General features: G+C 40.7%; 1 pseudogene; it reads left to right on the forward strand.

The window, feature by feature from the left end:
- The first annotated feature begins 517 nt into the window (after positions 1–517).
- LOC137268721 (zinc finger MYM-type protein 3-like) lies at positions 518–2751 on the forward strand (annotated as a pseudogene).
- The last annotated feature ends 4113 nt before the right edge of the window (positions 2752–6864 follow it).

A 6864-nucleotide genomic window follows, 5' to 3' on the forward strand; every position in this document is an offset into this window, starting at 1 on the left:
ACACCTCAAACTTGCTAGATAACGAGCCTGGTGCCTCATCCAGCTCGCCCACCATGCACGCACACGCTGTTACCATAAATGTGTTCGTGCTGAATCCCTTTAAATAGATGAATGAATTTTGTTATAATTACATGTATTAATTGCATGTGGAGAAATAGTAATGTATAGCATTATGTATAGGAGAATGTCCAAAACCTCGCTATTATTTTCGCACGTGAAGCTTGTTCGACCCCGTTAGGCCGAGACAGGTTTCACGTGCGAAAATAGTAGCGAGGTTGAGGACTTTTTCCTACTTAAAACAAAGTTCGATAAAGCGTATAACTCAAACCAATGTTCTTGTGATATTCACGAGCCAGACTAATGGAGGACTGTTCTAGCTGTACATGGCCATGACCAAACGTGTCGTTAAAACACGCAAATAAACGTGGTCAACTATGGGAGGGCGGGGGTTATATATTCACGTTCATCATGACACGTACATCAGTGAACATCGTGGGACTCGGTGGGCCTATGCGGTATGAGTGATTCCGACATCGACGTGTTTGTTACACAACACCGTTTCACAGACACTTTTGAGGTTGACGTTAATTCAGATTTTGAGATGTTATTAAATTCTTATTGTGATTATAATGCACTTCCAAACTTTGATGTGGGAAAATGTGAACCGGTTGATCTTGAAGGTTGTTCTTCTGGTTCCGATACTGATTTGTACAAAGCAAGCCAAGAAATTGAATCCAACCTTTTTAATATGTTGCCCCGTAACCCTCCCCCGCAAGTGACGTCATTAAAAGAACCTTCGACACCAGAAACTCCAGAACTTAGCGTAGATATTATTTCAGCAAGGTTTGGCCAGCCAGCATCAGATTTTGACATTTCGAATACTGAAAGCAAGAGTAAGTGGGCACTTCGTTTGTATCAAGAGTGGGTGAGAGAACGGCGTAAGAGGGGCGGGAGAGGATATTTATTTAAACCCTGACATTGAACCACTGGCTCAGAAGGAATGTGAACTAAATAAAACCTTGATGTTTTTCATAGCTGAGGTCAGAAATCAGAAGGGCGAGGAATATCGTGGAAATACGCTTTACGAAATTGTCTCTTCTCTGCAGTATTACATCAGAACAAATGGACGCATTTAAACCTTTTCGAGTCTCACTTCTTTCAGGGATTAAGGTCTGTGATAGATGCAAGAATGAAGCCGCTGGCTAAACTGGGAATTGGAATAGAGAAAAGACAGGCTGAAGTGATCAGTGTAGATCAGGAGGACGTGTTGTGGGAGAAGGAGATCTTAGGGGAGCGCAGCCCACAACAGCTATTAGATACAATGGTGTACCTCAGTGGCCTCAATTGTGCTCTTAGAGAAGGCGATGAGCATAGGTATCTCAGAACGGGTCCAAACTCACAGTTCGAAATAACAGTAGGTGTAGATGGGTCAAAAAGTCTCAGATACATGGAGGATGTATCCAAAACCAACAGAGGTGACTTAAAACATCGAAAGTGTGAAAGAAAATGTGTCTACGTCTCCCAGAATTTAGAGCGTCTAAACAGATGCCTTGTCCGGCTTTATGAAAAATACATGTCACTCAGGTGAGCTATCAATGGATTTGGCAGGAAAATATGCTTCCTGATATATCTTCATAGTTTGTATAGACGTCGGAGTCTTATGAGCTACGCGCAGAATCAGTTTCATCTGCTCTACCTTTTACAAAGTAAATGGGTTTAGTCATTGCCGTATACAGCGCCTGCTTCTCGTAAAACTCTTTCTGCTACGGTCCATCTTATCCTTGTTTGCTAGTAAGAAGCGACTAACGGGTCGAGTGTTCAGACTCGCTGACTTGTTTGACACACATAATCGTAAATTAATTCCAATTGCTCATGTTACTGATCACTTGTTTGTCCAGACTCGATTATTTACAGACCGCCGCCATGACGCTACAATATTGTTGAGTGCGACGTAAAAGTAGACTCACTCACTTACGCATAATTAAAATGAGATGCTTAAACCTATGCAAGGGACAGTATCATTAATCACTTTAACTATACTATGTTTCACACTTTGGAAACGTGTATTTATAGTAATTACATTTGAAAATTAATCCTATTTTTAGACCTAAAGACGGAAAGTGCACCGCATTTTACTTGAGGCCCCTGAAATTTATTCGAGAAGATGCATGGTATGCTGATATTCCGGTTCGGTTGCACCCTTTGAGAGGCACTGTCGGACGACTGTGTAAAATGGCAAGATTTGGTGGATTTTATTCAAATCATTCACTGAGGGTGACTACAGCAACACGTCTCTATGATTCTGGCCTAGACGAGCAGCTGATAGTTGAGAGGACAGGACACAAGTCTCTGGCAATCCGAAGCTACAAGGTATGGCTAGCTGAAACATTTGAATGTTGTTTGTATTGTTTGCTTTTCCGAAATATAAAGAATGAAAATCGTTCCGTGTGCGCATAAGAAAAATCTCAAGGGAACTATTTCCATAACCTATAATTCATTCCTTTACTGCAGAGGACCTCAGCAGAGATGGAAGCCCGCCTAGATGGCGTCATTCAGAGGAAGTCCAGTAAACGTACATGCGCGGCTCTGTCGACAGTCAGAAGGCCTACTGAGACAGACACGGCACCGTCACCAACAGCTGCACCAGTTTTGACCACCACCAACAAGAGTGATGACGGCACTGCTTCGGAAAAGGAACGTGATTTGAAACTTGTTCTGAGGGACGGTGTTGTCTTGTCGCTGACATTCTGAGTTGAGAATAAACGTTATGCCGGCCATGACATAATCTAATGTTATTTATTAAGACAGTTGAGAACATAAAACGCATTTACTGGTGTAAGGTCGTCCGGGAATTTGTCACAACATAATTTTGTGCAAATCCTGCTGTATTATGGGAGGGTCATCGCTCTTCTTGAACTATGGGAGGGTAACCATTCTAGGAAAACTATGGGATGATTTGATATTTATACTCAAACTATTGGAGAGTCAGCAAAATGACTACATCTATTCAAATGTCAAGAACGTTCACGTAACTTTGTTTTAACTATGACAATTAGAGAAGGATGAGCTGTCCTTGTTATGTCTGTCAACGCTATCGGCATTCAAATCATGTTGCAATTTAACGGAGAATGGATAACTTGACATAGTCTTGGTGTATTAAAAGAAACAGTTTTCTTTTTAAGTCTGCTCAACGTTCTGTTTTTTTTCAATCAGGTAAGTATCATCTGGCATATGTCGTCGTTTTAATGTAACTTTTGCAGTTATGAAATTCACCTGAGATTATATAAAGGTGGTAAATAAATGCTCTGACAGTAATGAGTTTTGACTTTGATATAGGTACCACTTGCAGAATACCACTAGGTCCTTCTGTCGATCTGCACTAGTCACCACTGGATACCTATGGTTGCCAATATGAGGACGCATGATATAAGTATTCTGGATTCCATAAAGTCAACAGTGAGAGGTACAAGATACATTTCACACTGGCGGTAAGTACTAACAATCTGACCTCTTCCGTTACATCGACCTAAAATGGCCTAACTTACAACGTGACATAAGTATATCTGTGAAGGTTCCTGCCTCCCCGTACACTGCCGTTCTATACACAATATGGTATATACCTGTCACAATGACATAACGGCCATTATCTTCGTTGGGTAAAGCTGGTCAGGCTGAACACGTCGGTACTTAACTTTTCCACGATGGATTGCGAGTGAAGTCGACATTTAATTGCTAGTGAAGCCTCAATTCGACAAGGCGGACCCAACAGTATCCGATACTTACGACTACGCCAATGTCACTCGTCAATTATTCGTCAACTATTTGTGATGACTATAGTCGTCAGGCAACTTTTCTTAGGTTTCTGACATTTAATAGGTGTCCACTTACCTAATATTCTTTCTATTTGCCAAACTAATCATCTAATCTAATCAATCAAAATTAATATAGTGCCGTGATTCCGCAGAGGCGTACCTCTTTACTCATATGTGTTGTACATGCATATTAAAAAAAAACAGATACAGTTTTGCTGTTGAGCTTAATGCCTCGGACATTTGCCATATCTGTACCAGGCTATGTTCTTGCAATTGGGAACAGTCTGTTGAACACAACCAATATGTGGACAGGGCACAAATCACATTACATTTAGGGGCATGTCATGTCCAGTTCCTGATATTTTGCCCACAGCAATCATTTATGTGTTTTATACAAAAATATATATCATCCTAAATGTACTGAATGTGAAACGCTACTGTGTCTACATTATGCATACCTTTCAAAATATATATATTACAGGGAGTTCATGAAAAAAACAAAACGATATCCCGGGGATGCATGCTGGAGAGAAAAAGAAGTGCCCCGTAGCCTACAGGCGGATGGAAGTAGCTGTGGCGTATTTGTTCTCATGGTAAAGAGGTTCCTGAAAAAAAACCCAATAAATACAAGAACAAAAAAGCGCTGCAATAGAGAAAACAGCTGCAATAAAAACACTCTTGATACATCCACTGAGAAGTCTATCTATAATTCAGTACACATTTAATGAACAGAGTAATATCTTATGTGAAGTGGGCAAACTAAAATGAGTGGAATCTTGAAACACACCTTGATTATTTGTCAATATGCTTCAGAATGCTGTGATGGTACTCAGTGGCATGTCGTGTTGTGTATTCCGACAGTGTCACTGCGAGTACTTCAGGGGAATTGCAGCTGCTACATTTGTGGAGAAAATGAAGGACAATGGAGACACTCTTTGCGACCTACCATTTTGTAGTGATCCCCCATATAGGCAAAAGAAACATCAGTGGGTCCTCTGCGGTGGTTGTGACCGTCGGTGCCATTTCGTTTGTGCTGGAGCAACCGAAAGGCCGATACATGTGTCCACTTTGCTCTATAGTATGAACCCCGTCTTGTTTACATTCGTTACTGGTGAATGACTAGATGTTTTATATACAATCTGTGACTACAGAACATTTGTTTCTCAGAACGTAGACATGCATGTAGCTCTATTATTATTTGGTGCTGGTGATAACCCTACTGTGTATGATGGTTTTCAAACGTAATTTTGTTATATCGCGACGCGTTTGCAGACCATAAGATATGCGAAGGTGTAAACAACGATATACCTTTGCAAATGTTCAAATACAGTCGGGATATCACTGAAATCACACCGTAGACACGTCATGAATCTTATATGATTGAACTCATTTCACTGTCATTTCACCTGTATGATATTCTAGCTATATGAGCGACATTCCGCCAGTATGATATTCCACTTGTATGTCATTTCACCTGTATCGGTGCTGTCCCACCTGCATGAGTGTCATTCCACCTGATGATATTCCACCTGCACGAGCATTCTACCAGTATGAGTGTCGCAGCTATATCAGTGTTATTCCACCTGCATGAGCATCATTCCACTTATATGGGTCTTATCCTACCTGTGTCGGTGTTGTCACACCTGTATGAGTGTTGTCCCAGCTGCATGGGTGTTATTCCACCTCGATCGGTGTTGTCGTACCTGTGTCGGTGTTGTTCCAGCTGCACAGGCGTTGTCCCACCTGTATGAGTGTCATTCCGCATATATAGTCTGGTTCATAATTATTGAGAATTTTTCTTCTTACTTTGAGCTATCCTAACACCTCAACTGATTCACTGATACTTAAAACTAAGTAATGGTATAAGGGAGGTAACTCATCTTGGCCTACTGAGTATAGTACAATTAGAGTTACCTCCCCTGAATTTGTAGCAGACGTCATTTTCCTCAGCACTGTCAACAATGTCTGCTGAAGATAAAAGAAGGTTGATTTTTGAGTTGTGTAATCAAGGAATTGATGATGTAAATACACTGGCAGAGAGAACAGGAACTCCTCTTTCTACTGTGTATAGGATTAGGAAGAATTTTAAAGAGGGAAAGGATTTTGGGCATCAGAAAGGAGCAGGGAGACCCAGAAAATTGGACTTCTCAGATCGCGTCCGGCTGGGAATTTTAGCGTCTAAAAAGCAAAGGGCAAGCATCTCCAACATCAGGTATGAAATGATAGAAAGGGGATCAACAGTTATATCAAAATCTACAGTTAGAAGAAATTTGATTGATCTTGGATGGGAGAAAAAGACTGGAATTCTTTCTCCTCTCATGAAACAAGAACATAAAGACAGGCGTGTTGAGTGGTGTTTGGCACATGAAAACTTTGACTGGGAAAATGTGATTTTTACTGATGAAAGCTCAATATGGGTATATCCCAATAATGTGAAAATATTGACAAAGTCTGCGTCAGCACCGTTGTATCGACGACCTAAATACAGCCCAAAGTTGCATGTATGGGGAGGGATATCCTTATTAGGAACGACCCCGCTGTGTGTGTTTGAGGGAAATCTGACAAGTCAACGCTACACTAACATATTAGATAATTTTCTGCTTCCAAGTGCACATGTGATTTATGGAAATGACTGGATTTTGCAGCAAGATAATGATCCTAAACACACCGCAAAACATGCCAAGCAGTGGTTTCAGGAGAAAAATGTGACTGCATTACCATTTCCTGCATATAGTCCTGACTTAAATCCCATTGAGAACATTTGGGGGATGATGAAGGAATGTGTGAATCAAAAGGGGTTGACAAAAATTGAAGACATGAAGAGAGAAGTGGTCCGATACTGGGACAGCATAACTCACGAGACACTAACCTCTCTGATAGGAAGTATGCCTACCCGTCTTAGACTGTGCCGTGAAGCTCAAGGAGACTTGATAAAATATTAAATTGTTAGCTACACAACATGAAAAGGTCAGTTCACTTTCACAATACATTCAATTTTATCTGATTTGTTCTCGTTTAATAATATGAAATGCTTTAGCTATTCTCAATAATT

Source organism: Haliotis asinina, chromosome 16, assembly GCF_037392515.1.
Source record: "Haliotis asinina isolate JCU_RB_2024 chromosome 16, JCU_Hal_asi_v2, whole genome shotgun sequence".
In the NCBI taxonomy this organism is placed as follows: domain Eukaryota; kingdom Metazoa; phylum Mollusca; class Gastropoda; order Lepetellida; family Haliotidae; genus Haliotis; species Haliotis asinina.